Consider the following 18,105-nt stretch of genomic DNA (forward strand, 5'->3'; position numbering starts at 1 on the left):
TGTGTTCATCCTCTTTAAATATGAAAAACAACCAACTTATGTTATTTAAGGTATATGAAAACTTATAGTAACAAGATCTAACTAAAGAACTTATGAGGAACAAAGATCTACAAGAACATGTATGAGAAAATCAAGAACTATGGACAAAAACGAAACTAAGAACCCAAGACTCGTAATCAACAAATAAAAGTGTTAAAGATCTGGAAAAAAAGGCCTATATCATTGTAAACATGATGTTAAAGCGGTTTAAAGCGATTTGGACAAGTTTTGATACCCGAAACGGACTTTACAAAAATATGTGTCAAAACTGTCAGTTTGTTAACAGATTTGGCTCTTACTCAAGGACCCATAACTCAGTCATATTAAGTCCAAATGACATGATTCCTTTTGCAAAAGATACCTTTATGTCTTAGGTTTAAAGTTTGTACTCACACGTTTCATGAAAATAGGTTTAGATCAGTTAAATAAAGGTTTTTCCACAAACTATCAAATAATTTCTCTGTACGACCCTTGTGCACTAATAAATGTGTTTGGACATCTTAAACACCTCCAAAAATTACGGATAATAGCTTTCTGGAAATCTAATACATGTGAGATTATGTGATAAAAATTTCAAGTCAAAAGATGATCGTTTGATACTATAAAACACGGTAACTTTGTACCCCAAAATATCTATAGAATCTATGAAGAATTTGTGTACACATAAAATGATGAATACTAATTCTAAGTCATCTAATCCCAATATGAAGCATACAAGAGAACCTATGGACTAATTATAACGGGCTTAATATATATTACCCTATATATATTTATCCAAAACTTAAATGTACGATAAACCACATAAACAAATCACCAACGGTTCATCGGGATATACATTAACAATAAACGCATACACCATCAAGTCTAACATGTTGGGTGGACTCTATACAAGATCAACTTGTATGTTGATATTGTACTATGAGATTCTAAGTAACCATAACTGATTAGGTCACGGTTAGGAGAAGTCTCACGCTTGTTTTTGATATTCGCTAACTATTCACGCAGAAACTCAAAGGTGAGTTTCACGGCCCCTTTACTTTTAAACGTTTTATAAACTGGGGGAAAAACATACAAATACTCGACTTTATGCATTAATAAGAAACAAGATCCGACCTTTATGTTTACATGAGTTACCGTTTGGATCCATAAAGTCCCCATATCGTTTATTTATAACCATTAGCTATGTTTTAGCCAGAGATTCTGTGAATAGTACTATTGGTGTTGACACCCCCAATCATGGTTAGTCGCTCTAACTGCCGATCCGTATGGTCGAATGATTGCATAGTGTCTAGTCGTTGCTCGTGAGGTACGAGTGAGGGGAGAAATACCTGTGTCTTGGTTTGGTTATGCCTCATATAGTTCATATTTATCATATTCTTTGCTAGCTTACGATAGGTCAATCGTTACTTGTTTTTGCTTATCGTGTACATGGAAGCATTTTCATACTAAGAGGTTTTACAAACTTGTAACGCTAAAACCTGTGAACTCACCAACATTACGTTGACATTTTAAAGTATGTTTTTCAGGTACTTAAAGCACAATCACTCAAGTGGAAAGCGTCGTAGGATAACATGCACACAAGTGTTGGATACGCATTTTGAAGGATTTTACTTGTATAACCCATGCCTTGGGTCATATGGGCAAAATCTTAGAAACAATGTCTTTTAATAAATGTTTTGAGACTTAAACGTTGATTTTGGGATGTAAACTCTGAATTTTAACTATGTATCCAATTTGTGTGTTTGTGTTTGCAATAATCATATGCTTTGACAACCACATTCTTCACCCCTCGTGATTTCGCCAAGGCGGGGTGTGACATAATGCAATAACCCGAGGTCATTCATCTCGAACCTTGATTCCATTTGTCTTCTGAAACTTGATATCTCTCGCACACTTGTACCAGTCAGTATCAAATCCCACATAAAATCCCATGAGTAGTATCTTTTGACTGGAACATTGTTTTTAAACTACTTGTTCTAGTTTACATCTAATGAAACCAAGTTCCTTTAACGTCTATCTAGTTTAGTGTTCCATGCCTTCGGTGCTTGGCGTAGGCCGTATAACACTTTAACCAACTTGTATACTTTTGTTTCTTTTCCCGATCCACAACCTTACCTTTTCCCTTTTTCTTTTTACTTGATTCGGTTCCCATCATGCCTTTCCCATGACGTTTTTCTTGATTGCTTTTAGAGTTCCATTCTTCATATGTATATAATAGTTGTTCTTTCTTAACAGGAGGTTTGTGTCACACCCTCAATTTTCGACTAATGGGGGTTTTACCGTGAGGCGCGTGACATATCAGGATCTAGCCATGTGTCATAACGAACAACCAATTTATAATGGAACATATTTAAATATTATTGCTCATCATAAATGAGGTAAGTACATTTACAATAAAGTTTTTACATTTGTGAAAACGTATAATTTATGAAAACACTTAAAAACCCAGAGTGTGTGTTAAGACGCCTAGTCATAACATTTCATTAAAGACTCCCAGGGTAATTCGATGCTTAGTGGGATCCATGCACCCTAGACTCATTTCAACTTCGCACGTGTACCTTAAACACCTGAGAAAGACAGGCTAAAATGGGTCAATACAACGGTTGGTGAGTTCACATGTTTGAGTATAAAACACAGGTTTGTCAAACAAACCATTAAGTAGTAAACATTGTAAATGTTTAAGTATGGATAATGTATGCATTAGTAATACCACTAGTTAATTAGGCTAGTAATCATGTTACATTAATGTAAGTTCCATTTTGACCGAGGCTGACTTGTTAGTTTGTTTGTCACCCACTGAGTCTAATATAAGACTAGTGCACATTGCGTTTCTGGTAAATGAAGACACCCGGCGACTCCCTCACCCGAGAGCCCCGAGGGGCTTCGTAAAAACCAGTAGTACTACCTTTCATTACCCAGCTAATGAACAATTGTTAACGGTCCAATGTGTATGGGGGACTTCAGTTTAAGTTCACTATGTACACATGAGGTATTAAAAAGTTTACAATATCCAAAAAGGTTTTGTATGCATGCTTTCTCCCCCAAAAGGAGTAAGTAAAAAGAGGGGCAGTGAAACTCACCTCGAATGCGGTTCAAATGAAAGTCATATGCTTAAGTCAAAGTTGTTCTAGTGCGTAAATCATACAAGCACTATAAGTATTTTCTAAGCGATTCCTAGAATCCTTAGTATCCAAACAATTCCATTTGTTAATTAGAAGTTTGACCAAAGTTTGACTTTGACCAATGTTTGACTTTTTGTTTGAGTTTGACCTAAGTTTGACTTTTTGTTGACTTTTGACTAAAAGGTCCAAGTTGTTGGCCATTGACTGAAAAGTCCAAGTCTCGATGACCGAAGACTAAAATTTGGGTTTTGTTGACCGTTGACCAAAGTATTGACCGTTGACCAAAATGTTGACCTTTGACTCAAAATACTGACCGACGGCCCGTTGGTGACTTTTGACCAAGTATCTAGACTTAGAATAATTATATGACATTCCTAGTCACAACTTAAAAACAAATTATGTAATGTGCACTTAGCCACTTTTCATGCAATCCTATGACTAATTCCCACATTTACCAATTTAAAATTTTCGCAAGTAAGACTAAACATTTAGTCAAATAGTTCCAAGTTAACCAATAACGTCAAAATCCAATTTACTACAACAATCCTAGCACAAACTACAATTATCTTTACAAACCGTATGCCGATCAATCTAAATAAGTTTTAATTCATAAAAACTTATTTTTCCAACCAACCAAAACATGTAAATAAATTACCAAATAATTCACACATATAATTTCAAGTATTAGGTACAACATAAATTTTTCTTATAATTTTTCAATGCTCACAAACATACATATAATTCATACTCTACAGCAACCTATTTTCAGTCTCTTTATTAGCACAACATAATACAAATACTTACCAAAAATTCCATGTGTACAAGTGAACAAGACAAATTGTATTGTATTCCTACTTCAATTTCTAAAATAACAGAAGTGGAATCACATCATTATCTATTTTCAAACACAAGTTATACAATTTACAGCACGGCTCAGAAAATTTCTTTTTCAATCAGGATTGAAACCCGATTTTGTAAATAAATAAAAACTAGTTAAAACAAGTCCAAAAATTATGATTTCTGAATTTTTAAAACTAGACTCAAAGTACTTCACCGTAGTCTCAAAAATTAATCGAAAATACCATCGTATCAACAAGTTATACAACAAGCAATCTTGATCATAAAATCTGTCAGCAAGCAGATCCAAACCAAAACTTACAAAAATCATGGTTTTTATATCCTTATGATCATAAATCACCAAGAAACCATTTTATATGATCAAAACTCATGGTTTCCAATATTGTACCCAGTCTATAACATAACATTTATATACAAAAGGTTTCCATCTTTTCTTTTATAACAAGACACAAAACTCCGTTTAAACAATCAAACTTGATCATACTTTATTTATTTGTATGATCCAATCATTTGGATACTAATCCCATAAATCAAAATAAAAAACATGAATAAAAAGCATGTATTAATCATGTTTACCTATTGCTTGATCCAAAAATCCAATACTCTTGCTTCCAAATTCACCAAAATACTTAAGATCTTTGAGAGTTTTTAGTAAATGAAAGTGTATGTGTGTGTGGGTAAAGTAGATGGCCAAAGAGGGGTAAAGAAAGAGTTATAACCTCCATTGTTATTAACACATCATTAAGTCCATATTAATTAAATCCAACCTTAGATAATTTTTTTTTATTTTATGTGTGACATGTTACAACTTTTAAAACATTTTCTAAGTAATTCTTTAGTCTAAAGTTTAATAGTTCATCTAACTAATTATCATGTAAAACGTCGTATGTTGTATCATTTTAATTACCCAACTTTCTTACAATACCATATAAGCATATACCAACTAGTCATGTAACATATTAAGCATGTAACGCATTATACTTATTATATAAGATACATGTAGCATATCATGTTTATTATAACATGTGTGACGAGTTTATACTAGTTACAAATAACTAGTTATGCTTGTTTAGGCCACCAACAACACGACTAACTCAAAAGTATGCATACATGACACTACATGCATGGGAGTTCATTAAATTAGTTAACAGAACTAACTAGGTTTACTGGCACAGTCAACAGGATTTAACTGGTTATTGTTAACAGAGTTAACCTGAAAATTCTGGGTGTCACATCATCCCCTTGTTGAAAGAATTTTCGTCCCGAAAATTGATATGCTACTAAGTACACCAGTAGACTTTCGTCTATGTGTTTGGTCTTAGTAAATTTAGTAGACTTCATGTCTATATGTTTGTTCACTTTACATTCAGTATGTCAGAAAACTTTCAGTCTATATATTTGTGCCACTAATATTTGGGCAGTGTTACTCGTATTTAAGCAAAATTTTCCATTTGTCACATCATCCCCTTGTTGAAAGAAATTTCATACTCGAAATTTTAATTATGATATATGGAAACTATAACCATAGTTTCTTGATAGTGAAAGCGTCTTGGCAGTACAAGTAAATAGGAAGTGCTAAGATTAACGATTTTAATGTGTAAAGCCCCTCTCCCGGTGCCCTACTTTAACGTTGGATTTACTCATAAACACAGTTGTAAATATCAGAGTTAATTAAAAGTTTCGCGGAATAAATAAAACTTCAACATTCATTACAAAACATTTATAACTTGTCTTTAAAACACAACTTAAAACATGTCTTTTAGTTCAAACATTAACAAATGAGTCTTCAGATGCCAGCTTCTTTATTCATCTGCCATGTGTCCCCCTTCAAGCCATCTGTCTCAACCTACTCACCTGCGTGCATACTAAAAGTAAGTTACGCTGAGTGAGTTCTAGTTAATCAGGAAACAAACAATACGTTCATATATATATATATACTTATCTCTAGATACATAATACATACTTAGCCTGTTATCTTTCTTTTGTTCGTACATACATACTTTCTTTCTGTCTTTCATACTTTCATACATTCATAATACATACATAACTATCTTTACCATCTCAGATATTTTTAGGGCCTGGTCCCTTCTCTATCTCAGATATTAGTAGGGTCTGGTCCCTTCCTTCTCTATCTCAGATATTATTAGGGTTTTTGTCCCTTCCTTCTCTATCTCAGATGTTATTAGGGTCTGTCCCTTCCTTCTCTATCTGTTCAACCATTCATACGCATCTTCATACATACATTCTATTACGTTCATATATATATTCTTACTCATCCATACATCATTCATGTATATTATATAAGACACACCTTTCCTGGCGATACGTGCAATATTCGAAGATCGTTCACGTACCAACATGCATACTATCATAACATTCATACATACTATCACATCATTCATCATAGAACACACTTACCATTTAAGGTAAGTGTATTAACATTCACATTGAGTATGCACACAGCCCCGAAAACATAACAAGGAAATGGGGTTAGAAACTCACCTAAACTCGGTTACATTCACCGTTAATGGTTATTCCTTTCGTTTTTTTTTGGGTAAAGGGATTCACCCGGTAAAATGCATTCCACACAACCAAAAATTACAAGTAATATGACAGAGTGCCATATTAGTTCTCATGTATGACATGCCATACAAGAGTAAACAAAACCAAAACCACCAAACACTGGTAAACACAGCTAAAGCTTACACAAGAACCAAGTAAATAAACAAAACAAAAACAAATCAACCATTATCATCAATTTGGTGGGAAACTCCCCGCGGAAAGTGCCAATCCTCGAGAACCCTATTAACCCGTTCAGAATTCTTGAATTTTAGAGTCATAAGCTTTAGGCACGGTTATTCCTTTCGTTAGCTGTGCGCGACTAACTGTATAACAATTATATGTATCAATTGACTATCACTACCCATATCGTGTTTCTAGTTTAATTATAACCCCTCGACGAACGGGGGTCTGGGAGCAGCGGCCTTGGTAATGAGGTTCTAGGGGCAGCAGCCCCTAGCAGGGTCCAAGGGGCAGAGCCTCTGGCTGGGGTCGAGCTGTCTTAACACATTTTTAATTATTGTTTTGTTTTCTAACTCATAAAGTTTGAGGGTTTCTATGTAAATAATCCATTTTTCTTAAGTCCAGGGACCTTTCTGTCATTCTTTCAAACTTTAGTTCGTCATCCAGTCCTTTAACGAATGGACTCCTTCGCCATTCCTTAACGAATGTGTTCTCTCATAACGAATGGACCTTTATAACGAACTGGGCTTTATAACGAACGGGCTTTTATAAAAAACTGGGGGTTCATTCGTCAGTTCCCCGTTAACGAATTACTTAACGAATGGCTTAACGGATGGCTTAACGAACTGCTGCTAATTTGTTATTCTTCTTAACGAATGGGCATAACGAATTTCTTGGTAATTCGTTATTCTTCCATTAACGAATTAGGGTTAGGTCAGAGAATGTCAGAATATTCTCTGACATTCCCTTTAACCCCATACACATTTTCCAGCGCCGCCTTTGTGGCGTCGTCGTCACTGGAAAACCAGGATCTCGCCAGAAAAGAGAGATCTCAGTCGTTTTCCACCGTTGTTCGTCCGTTCGATCCAGATCCGAGCTAGGGTGACCCCCAAGCTGGTCTTTTGATCGGTTTATACCCAATTCTATCTGAATCTCGTGACTTTGATGATTAAGTGTGTCGGCTAGTCGTTTCGCAACTAGATCTAGCGGGTTTGGATCCATATATGGTCATACTATTCATACCTCGGATAAATGCTCGGTTTTCCTTCTTGGTTTCGGTTAGAGAAAGAGAGAAGTATGAGAAAGAGCTTAAGTGTGTGTTTTGGAATGGGTGGAATGAATGGATTAGTGGATAATTATGGTACTTTACCATGGGTCATGGGCTTAAGCCCATGGTCCATCTTCCTTCTTTCTTTTTTTTAGTAACCCAAGTTCATTGCCCATATTTAAACCCAACAATAGTTCAATCTCATTTCCAGATAAGCTTAGTAATGGGTACGGCTACCATTGCGGAAATGATACAAATGTTAAGAATTTACCGAATAAGGCTTCTATAGCTCAAGGAGATGGTAGTTCATAAAGATGAATTTGTATATAAGAGTTTCATTTACCGATCAAGTCAGGCTATCGAGCGAAGAATACTAATACCTCTCGTTTCCTATTTTGGTCCATATGGTAATTTGAGTTTATGGAACTCGATAATGAGGAAGCTTGTAATAGGTTACAACATCCCAAATATGTACACTCAAATGGAAGGGATAGAATTTCACGAAATTTTTGCACCTGTTGCGAAGTTAGTGACGGTTCGTACCCTTTTAACCGTTACATCAACCTTTCTTCGGCGGTTTCACCTTTCAATAAACAAAAGTTTCTGTATTGAAACTTCAACATGACCTTCTTGCTTTCCAACGTATTACCCATACTTCTCATTCTTAAGTGTTGGAAAAGAGAAGCACATATACTTCTAACTTGATGGAATATATTATTAGGTAATGCCGTGGTCAACGTCGAACAATATTAAGTCTCGATTTCCATGGATTTCTTCTAATCTTGAGAGTAAGTATAAAATGTTTTTCTTCAAAGTTCGTACTCGGATCACCAATCATGGGAGGACTGTATACATTATCGAGACTTTGAGCACAATCAGGTTGTACGGATCCCAAATGAGCTCTAAACCTCAGTTCCCATTTGGTGAAGTCACTAAGTTTCATCAGCCTTGGACACTTCGAATTAGACCCGATCTCAGCATCCAAATGATAGAAATTAGCCATTTCAGAGTGTGTACGGTTTAAATTGTCAAATTTATGAATTTTTGGGTTTAAATGGTCAAATGATGAAAGTTTGATTAACGAACGAACCAAATACTTTAACGAATGAAGCAATGGTTTTGGTAACGAATGATGAAGAATGGGAAGGTACTGTTCACACGAATGATACATTAACGAATGATCACGCGAATGATAAGGAATGATGCTTGAGTAACGAATGTAGTACTGTAGATGTAACGAATGAGCTATTGTTGACGAATGATCAGTTATAAATGAATTACATGTGTCAAAAGTGGTTACTACTGTTCATGCGAATGATCAGTTACAGATAATGAATGAGTGTTCATCCATAACGATTAGGCATTCAAATCTTCAAACATTCATCAACAATCCAGATTCAGACTCAAATTCAAACTTTAATCAAACTTGGATTACTAGTCAAAATCTCAACCAAATTCAACAAATCAACTATCAAAGTACTTGTCCAGTTGTTCCGTACCTCAACAAACCATTCCAAATACCAAAATGCAATCCAAACTTATCCAATTTCACTCAAAACCAAACCGTACAACCTCTCCCACCATTACTTTCAAATCTTCAATTCACTTGAATTTAAGCAAACTAATACAATTAAACGATAACGAACACTCAGGATCTAATTATGAACAGTTCTTGAGTCACATTTGATATCAATTAAATACAAATCCAGTAATTGATCAAAACTTGTTCCGTATAGTCTCGGAATCCAAGCCAATACAATTAACACTCTGTAACATCGTGAAAGTTTCAGATCAAAAATGCCAAGTTTCAAAAGATAAAGGACTAAAAATGTCAAATTCTAAACTTCAAGGTTTAAAATGAAAAAAATTGTTTTCTTGTCCCATAGCGATACACGACGGGACAAAGGACAAGCCCATCGCGTATCGTGAAGGGCTTGGTTATAAATCCAAGAAAAGAGATGCATGATGATACGCGATCGTCAAAGAGCCAACGTCATCGAGTATCGTGATGACGTGGTCTGATAGCCAAGACACGTATTGCCACGTGTCAGCTAGTGGCACATGGTCTCGCCACGTGGCACCGCGTCCACCACGTGGTAGGTCTAGTGGTGACTGGGTGATGCTACGTCGCGATACACGACGGGTGACCAAGAGGACCATCGCGTATCGCGATGGGTCTCAGAATTTTGTCTATAAATAGCAAGTCCGGGTTTGTTATTTTTCACACCCAAAATCAGCTCTCATTTCCCTCTCTCTAACATATCTTTAAGCTTCATAAATCGTACCTTCGTTTACCTTGAAAAACGTGCCCTAATCTCTTTTCATCTTCTGGAACATTGTCAGTTTCAGCATCCGAACTGTTTTCTTCATAAATAGAAAGAACCTTTAACGAATTCTTCCTCTGATTCAGTGATTTCTCCCCCTGTTTTGGGGCAGCTGAGATCTTCTCAACCTCAGACATTAGGATTTGAACTCGTTGCAATGCTTTCTTCAGCTCTTCAGAAAGATGATGTTTGTAGGAATTGGAATTACTTGGAGTTGGATCCATTGATGATTCTCTGTTAAGAAATGAATACACAATTGTCAGTTAGATTTCTAAGTAAGTGTATTTAAGAGACAAATAAAGATTAAGGCACAAAGAATATTTCGATTCAAACCGTTGTCTTGAATGTTATTGAAATCTGCACAAAACAGAAAAGTGAGTTACTCTTGAAATGTGAAGTTTCAATTTTGAACAACATATGCAGGTCTCCTTTTAATGAGAGTTGAGACAAATGTAAAGTACATCACTGCAAATTTTGGCAGAAAAGCTGTAGATAAAGCTCTTTTGATTCTACCCTTTTCTTTTACATGTCAGGTAAAGTGAGAAACTTAAAAAGTGTTTTGTCTTTTGGCTCATAAGTTCTTTATCTACTTAAGGAATGTTTGCTTTGGAATATGTCCAGAAATGGTAAAGTCTTTAAAGTTAAAGTAATTCTTGAAATAAAGTTAAGTAAAATGAAGGAAGTTAATCTGAAATACCTGATTTCTTGAGAAATTAATCACAAGACAAATAATCAAGTATTTAGCATCAAATAAACATCCTTACAAGGAATCAATTAAGATCCCCATATAAATTTCTTAAAATCAAATTAAATGACTTAATCTATCATAAACCCTATTAAAAATAAAAACATAATCAATCAGTCATACTTAACAACATACTTGAAAGCATAGTGTGCCCGAGCAACCTTTACAGTGTTTAATGTGCCCGAACAACCTTCTTATGCAAAGTATACCCGAATAACCTTCCTAGAATACAAAGTGTGCCCGGAAAGGACTTCTAACAGACAGTGTTCTCGGAAAGTCAGGTTTTGAAATTACCAAATATATTGAGGGAACAGAGATGTACCCGGAATATAAAGTGTGCCCGGAAAACAAAGTTTGCCCGAAAACACTTGTAATTTCAAAGAGATCATAAACACAAATATCACAGAGCATGCTAGGTATGAAAATAAAGCATATAAACATTTAAGTGTGCTATAGTCTAAAATTTCAAAGAACTTGCCCGATATCCTATGTTAGCACTAAGCTTGCTAGGATACACATATTCAATCATCAGGTATGCCCTTACCCGAAAATGACAAACTTAAATAATAATATCTAAGTGTGCCCGGAAAGGTTAACAAACCTTTCCTAACAACATATTCATACAAATCGCAAAGCTTACTCGGTGTACTAACTTAAGTTCACAAAGTTTGCTTGAACTAACAATCAGCATATAAAATGAAAAGCTTGCCCGAAACAAGAATATCTTGTTAAAAGCTAGCTATAACACATAATCATCTCACGACTTCAAGATTGTTCGGGAAATGAGTACACCAGTGTACTCTACCCGGAAAGTGTAAACACTTCAAAGCATGCCCGAAAATCATAAACTTAGTCAATAATGACTAAGCTTGCCCGGAAAGGTCATAAAACATCAAACCTTACCCGAAAATACATATTCAAACATATTCAACTGTTTTGTGCTCGGAAAGGTTATAAAACATCAAACCTTACCCGAACTTACATATTCAGCCTATTAAAGGCAAAATGCAACACTTTTGACTTAAACCACTTTGTCAAAATATATATTTCATTACATATCATAGTTTAAGAGCAAATGGTGCATTTAGAGATCAAATTTCAGTTGTATTTCACTTCAAAACAGTTTGTTCCATTTTTCTGAAAAGATCTCAAGAATGGGATCATATTGACTAAGTAGGTTTCTCAATACTTCATTCTCAGCATTATTATGACAACATAGATAGGTTAACAGCAGATATAAACTTAGCATGAATTTCATCTCTTTGGTGATATGATTAAGGTTCAATTTAAGCATAATGCGTTAATGGTCAACACTATGCTACGATGCCTCATATCTCTTCTCAAAGCTTATTTGGCTTTCCCCAGATCACCCCAATTTGACTCCAACCTCCTGTATTTGGTCAAAAACTTTTTTTTGTATGACAGAACTTATTGGATCGTTTTGTATTATTTTTTTTATATTCAAACATATATAGAGGTTGAACGTTGGACTTACAGTTCAAATAACAGGCCTTTCATTCAAGATGAGACAGATTTTTTCAACATCTTTGTAGTTCTTGTTGTATCCCTCTTGTTTGATAAAATATTTAAAACACTTATCAACTTTTGGTTGATTTATTCATTCTTCCCCTTTTTTTGATATTTTCTCAAATTTTCTAACACATGTTCTTTGTCATATTTAAAGATGTTTCATTTTTGGTTGACCAAATAACAACAGGCTTGTGTATGACTAGGTAATCACTTTTTTGCCTATCATTTGGAGAGATTTATCTTGAGACATGCAAAGACAACTATGTATCTCCACATAAAGATTAGCATATTCATTATGTTTATATCACCTTAGATTTTACATCATCATGAGAAAGCAACCATACATATTAATGACTATACTAAGGCCTTTTTAGCCTATTAAATCCATATGATTGGCTAAGTAGTCAATGTACTATCATTTCCCATTAAAACACAGTTTAATATTCAATCACCCCAATATCTCTTCATTGGCAGGTAAATGGCTATCCTGTTTGACCAAAAGTGGTCAACAGGACCAAACATACATGTGAATATATGTCCTTTCAAAGTCAGAGCTATTGACATAGTTTTAAGTGAAGGAATAAGAAACAAGTCATAATTGCCCCAAATGCATTCAGTTTTCAGGTCAATGGCTATCCTTTGAATCTGTAGAGATTCAAGGACCAAACATACACAAGTGTCCTTCCAACTGGGCAAATGACATAATTTTTAGCAAAAACAACTACTTGAGACTTTTCTTTAAAACTCCTTCTTTTAAGCTTCTTTCAAGCTTGAACTGCATAATCTTATCATATCTCTTCACCATTAACAACATGCTCATGTTTTGATCAAAATAAAGTATTTATGCAAAATTCATTATAGAATTCATTTTATTACTTAATTTTGACATAAAACACATTTTTGACATAAACAGTTGTAACATAATCAAATCTTAATCAAATTTAATATTATCAGGACAAGTAGACATTACATTCATTCAAAGTCTATCTTAATAACATCAGCAGATCGGATAAAGCACATATTCAAGCAATTAAGCAATGATGTCAGATAAGATTACCCTAACAATTAAATCTTAACAGAGACACTTATACTAACATCACAAATGCACAACAACTGATAATCAAACAAGCATATCAATCAGATCAATCATGTCAAAACTATTTAATCATCATCAGTTAAAGCATATCAGTTTAAATATTCTGTAGCATAATCAGTAACATACTCAAGCATATTCACATAACATTCAATTTGTGAAACCTCTGAATAAAATAATCAGTTAGCACATAGAGGTACACAACCAGACACACATCCTCAATCAGATTTCATCAGAGTTGATCATTCCCAGGGCTTTCAAAAGAAAGTTGAACCTGGTTCTATCAAGTGGTTTGGTGAATAGGTCAGCCAAATTGTCACTTGTATCAACTCTATGCATTTCAATCAAACTTTTTTCACTGCAATCCCTGATGAAGTGATGTCTGATTTCAATGTGCTTAGTTTTAGAATGTTGAACTGGATTCATAACAGTAAAATATGCAGCAGTATTATCAATAAGAATAGGGGTGTTCAGAAAATTCAAACCATAGTCCAGCATCTGGTTTTGAATCCATAGAACTTGTGCACAGCAGGCAGATGCAGCAACATATTCAGCTTCTACAGTAGAAATTGAGACTGTAGTCTGTTTTTTGCTTTGCCATTACACTAGCCTTTCACCCAAAAATTGACATCCTCCTGATGTTGACTTTCTATTCATGTTACATCCATCATAATCAATGTTTGTATATGCAATTAGATCAAAAGTTTGGTTCTTTGGATACCAAATTCCTAAGTCTGGTCTTCCCTTTAAATATCTGAATATTCTCTTAACAGCATTCAGGTGGGAGACTTTTGGATTTGATTGAAATCTTACGCACACACATACAACAAACATGATATCTGGTCTTATTGCAGTCAGATACATCAGAGATCCAATTTTGGCTCTATATTCATATTCATCAACAGGCTCCCCCTTTTCAGCTGCAATCATCTTTTCTTTGGTGTCCATTGGAGTGGAAGCAGTCTTGTACTCATGACAGTTGAACTTGTTCAAGATGTCCTGCACATATTTGTTTTGGTGAATGAAGATCCCTTCAGCTTTCTGTTGAACTAGCAATCCAAGAAAGAAGTTCATTTCACCCATAGAACTCATGCTGTATTTGGACTTCATTACCCCTTCAAACTCCATGCACATTTGTTCATTTGTAGATCCAAAGATGATGTCATCCACATACACTTGTAACAGAAGTAAGTCTGATCCCTTTCTTTTGTAGAAGAGTTGTCAATGGCTCCTCTTGTAACAGAAGTAAGCTACAGGACCTTCATACTTTTCTTCATAGTTGACAAGAAACCTCTTGTCACAAGTCATGTGCCTAGAACAACCACTATCCATGTACCATATGTCATTCAGATGAGTGGACTGTTCCTGCACATAAAAAGAAAGTTTGATCAGTTGAGTGATGAAGTGCAAGTCTTATCAACTTGCAGCTCATCAGATTCAGTTTCAGACACAGCTTGGGAAGTGAGTGTTGTTGGTTCAGGATCTTCATGAGTGAGTTCTAGATTGTCTGAATTGTCTGTTTCATAACCACACTCTCTTGGGGTTTTAACTAGTGAGGTTGAGTTCTGATACTCAGCTGAGTCAGAGGCATACTCCTTTATCACATAGTCCTTCTTTTCAAAGTAGTCTCTCACATCAGGAACTTGCTCAACCTTTGTTTCTGTTTTAGGTTTCCAAAGAAAACCTTGTGGTTCATATCCATGCTTCATCAGAAACTTTTCATCACCAGTGAGTTCAGCTGGTTTCTTTCTAGGATATGCTTCTTTTCTTCTTGTTTTCTCACTGCTTGATGATCCTTGAGAACCATCAGAATTGACAGATTGAGTATCCCTTTTTGGGATTATTCTCAAGGGTTGAGAGCTCTTTTTAACATTTTTCACATGCTTCACTGGAGATTTACCCCTTTTAACAGGTTTGTCCACATGTTTCTTGGCTTTCATTGAATGCCTTTGGCTCTCAGTTTCCAGAACTTTCTCTTCACAAACCTTTCCCATACCCAAGTATTTTTCATACTTCATTTTGTAGGCTACAAAGTATTGGCCATACTTTGTTCCATCTGGGACATGAAATGGTTGAAACTTCAATCTTTCATTGCAGGAGTCTGTATGATGACCATACTCATCACACTTCTTGCACCAAACCTTTCCTTTGAATATTTCATGTTCTTTTGGTTTCTTGAACCTTTCACTTGGTCTTGGTGAATCAACTCCAATTGTCTTTTTAGATTTTAAACTGTCAAAATCAATTGAGAAGGGAACAAATTCAGCTATCCTAATGTCACTTCTTTCTACTTTCCCTTTAACAAAGACAATTTCCCTTAAACTCAAAGGTTCATCCTCTATGTTTTCCCTTTGTCTTGATTTCCTCTTTTCATATTCCTCCATTGTTTCTACTTCTCCAATGTCAAAGTCTTCAATGCTTGAGAAAATAGGGTAAACTGGAATAAAGTTTTCAATATTCACATCTTCTTTTACCCTTTTCTTGCCTTTTTGCTTTAACTTTTCCAATAATTCTTTGCTTGGAGGTCTCATTACATTGTAATTTACCTTTTTCTTTTCACATATATCAAAGGACACATGTTCTCTCTTTGTTCTTTCATTCTGTTTCTTCATTCTTGATGTGACAGGTGGATATTTTGGAAGTTTGTCAATGGATTCTGGCTTCTTGTATCTTCTTCCTCTTTCAGCAGCTTTGAGTTCCTCTTCAGTAATTTGATCACTCAAATCACTCAAGTCATCTTGATTCAAATCAATTGACTCAAGGTCATCTTTAGAGACTTGATATCCAATTGACTTTTCTTCTTTCAACTCTTTCTTCACAACAAACTCTCCTTCTTCACTCACCTTAACATTCTTGTACAAATCCACAAGTTCTTCTTTGTCTTGAAAGACATCTTTGAATTGTTGTAGATATGCATTTCTTTTCTCTTTATCAACTCTTGGCATAAAGTTGTTGTTGAAAGCTGGTGGTACTGCTTTGTACTTGTCTTTTCTTTAACTTGGTTTAAAATTCCGCAGATGTTTCCAGTGGAGACCAAGTTCTTCAAGAATTCATTGTCAGCTTGCAGTTTTGTGTTTAGCACCTTCTCTTCTATAATCATTTTCTTCAACCCATCAATTTCAGTGGTGAATATTTTCTGAGCTCTGTAACTGTTTACACAGTCTTCTTCCAAACTTTTCATTCTTTCTTCACTCACTAGTTCACTTGCCTCATATGCGTTGATGATACTTTGTTTCTTAAAACACTCACTTTCCAGCTTGCCTACTTTCATTTTCAGTTCATTGATAACTTCAGTTAAATCAATAGTAGGAGCAGAATGGTTTTTGCTGCATCAATCTTGATCTAATCCTTGGTTCTGATTGATTAATAGGTTTCTTATTGATCACGGCTATTGATATAGTTTAGTTAGATCGATCGAATCCTATTAACTGATTAAGGATCTTGTGGTTAATCAAGATTAGGGTTTCTTCTTGGTGCAGCTGTGTTCCGATTAGGGTTTTCTTGGCCGTTTTTTGATTTTTGCTGCATGAATCTTGGTGCAGTTGTGTTCTTCTTGGCCGATTAAGAGTTTCCTGGCCGTTTTTTCTTGGTGCCTTGGTCGTTTTAGGGTTTTCTTGCCCGTTTCTTGGTTTATTGCTGCATGAATCTTGGTTTCCTTGGCCGATTAGGGTTTCTTCTTGGGCCAACCGTTTTGTTTAAGAAGTAAACAGCCGTTCTTGGTTCTTGGTTGTTATTTGTTGATTGGAATTCTGTTTCTTGTTCTTGGTTCTTGTTCTTGGGTGTTATTTTCGTTCTAGGGTTTGCATGGAGCAGAAGGGTGGTAATGGATTTGTTGATCGTATCAAGCAAGGGTTTCCAGCCAATCGGGTCACCAACATTGATGGGGTTCTTCCTCGTAGGGGAATTCTGAAAACTGGTTCCTCGGGAAACCCTAATGCTACAAGTTCGTCTGTTTCGTTTGATGAAAACACAACATTCAATGTTCCTTTAAATGATGTAATCAACAAAGACGGTGGTTGTTCAGCCGTGGCTTTGAATGATAACAAGGCTCTTGGATCTGATTCTCAACAAGATGGAGGTTTTTCAGCCTTTGTTTTGGGTGATAACATGGTTTTTGGATCTGATTCTTTAAATATTCAAAGGGATGAAGGAAAGGAGAAAAATATGGAAAATTCAAAGCCTTCGTATGTGAGTGTTGTCCAACTTGAAAACAAGACAACTAAGGTAACATTAAGAAAATTAAATGTGGAGTCAACAATGGAAGGAGTTGATGTGGTTATCCCGGTTGAATCTGTCAAGAAAGTTAACGATAGGTTTACTAATACTTTGTTTGGTTATTTTTTGGGTAACAGACTTCCTTTTCCGGTTGTTGAGTATTTTGCTAATAAAAATTGGAACAAATATGGGCTTACGAGACTTATGATGAATGCGAAAGGGTTTTTCTTTTTCAAGTTTCATACGGAAGTTGGGATGATGCAGCTGATTGAGGATGGTCCTTGGATGATTAGGAATGTCCCCATTATTCTTAATATTTGGACTATGGAGTCAGATTTGGAAAAGGAGGATATACGGTCTGTTTCGGTTTGGGTCAGATTACAGAATAT

The sequence above is a fragment of the Bidens hawaiensis genome, unplaced genomic scaffold (assembly GCF_021521415.1).
Source record: "Bidens hawaiensis isolate Kalapana, Puna unplaced genomic scaffold, B.hawaiensis_p1.1 tig00003015_1, whole genome shotgun sequence".
NCBI classification, from domain to species: Eukaryota; Viridiplantae; Streptophyta; class Magnoliopsida; order Asterales; family Asteraceae; genus Bidens; species Bidens hawaiensis.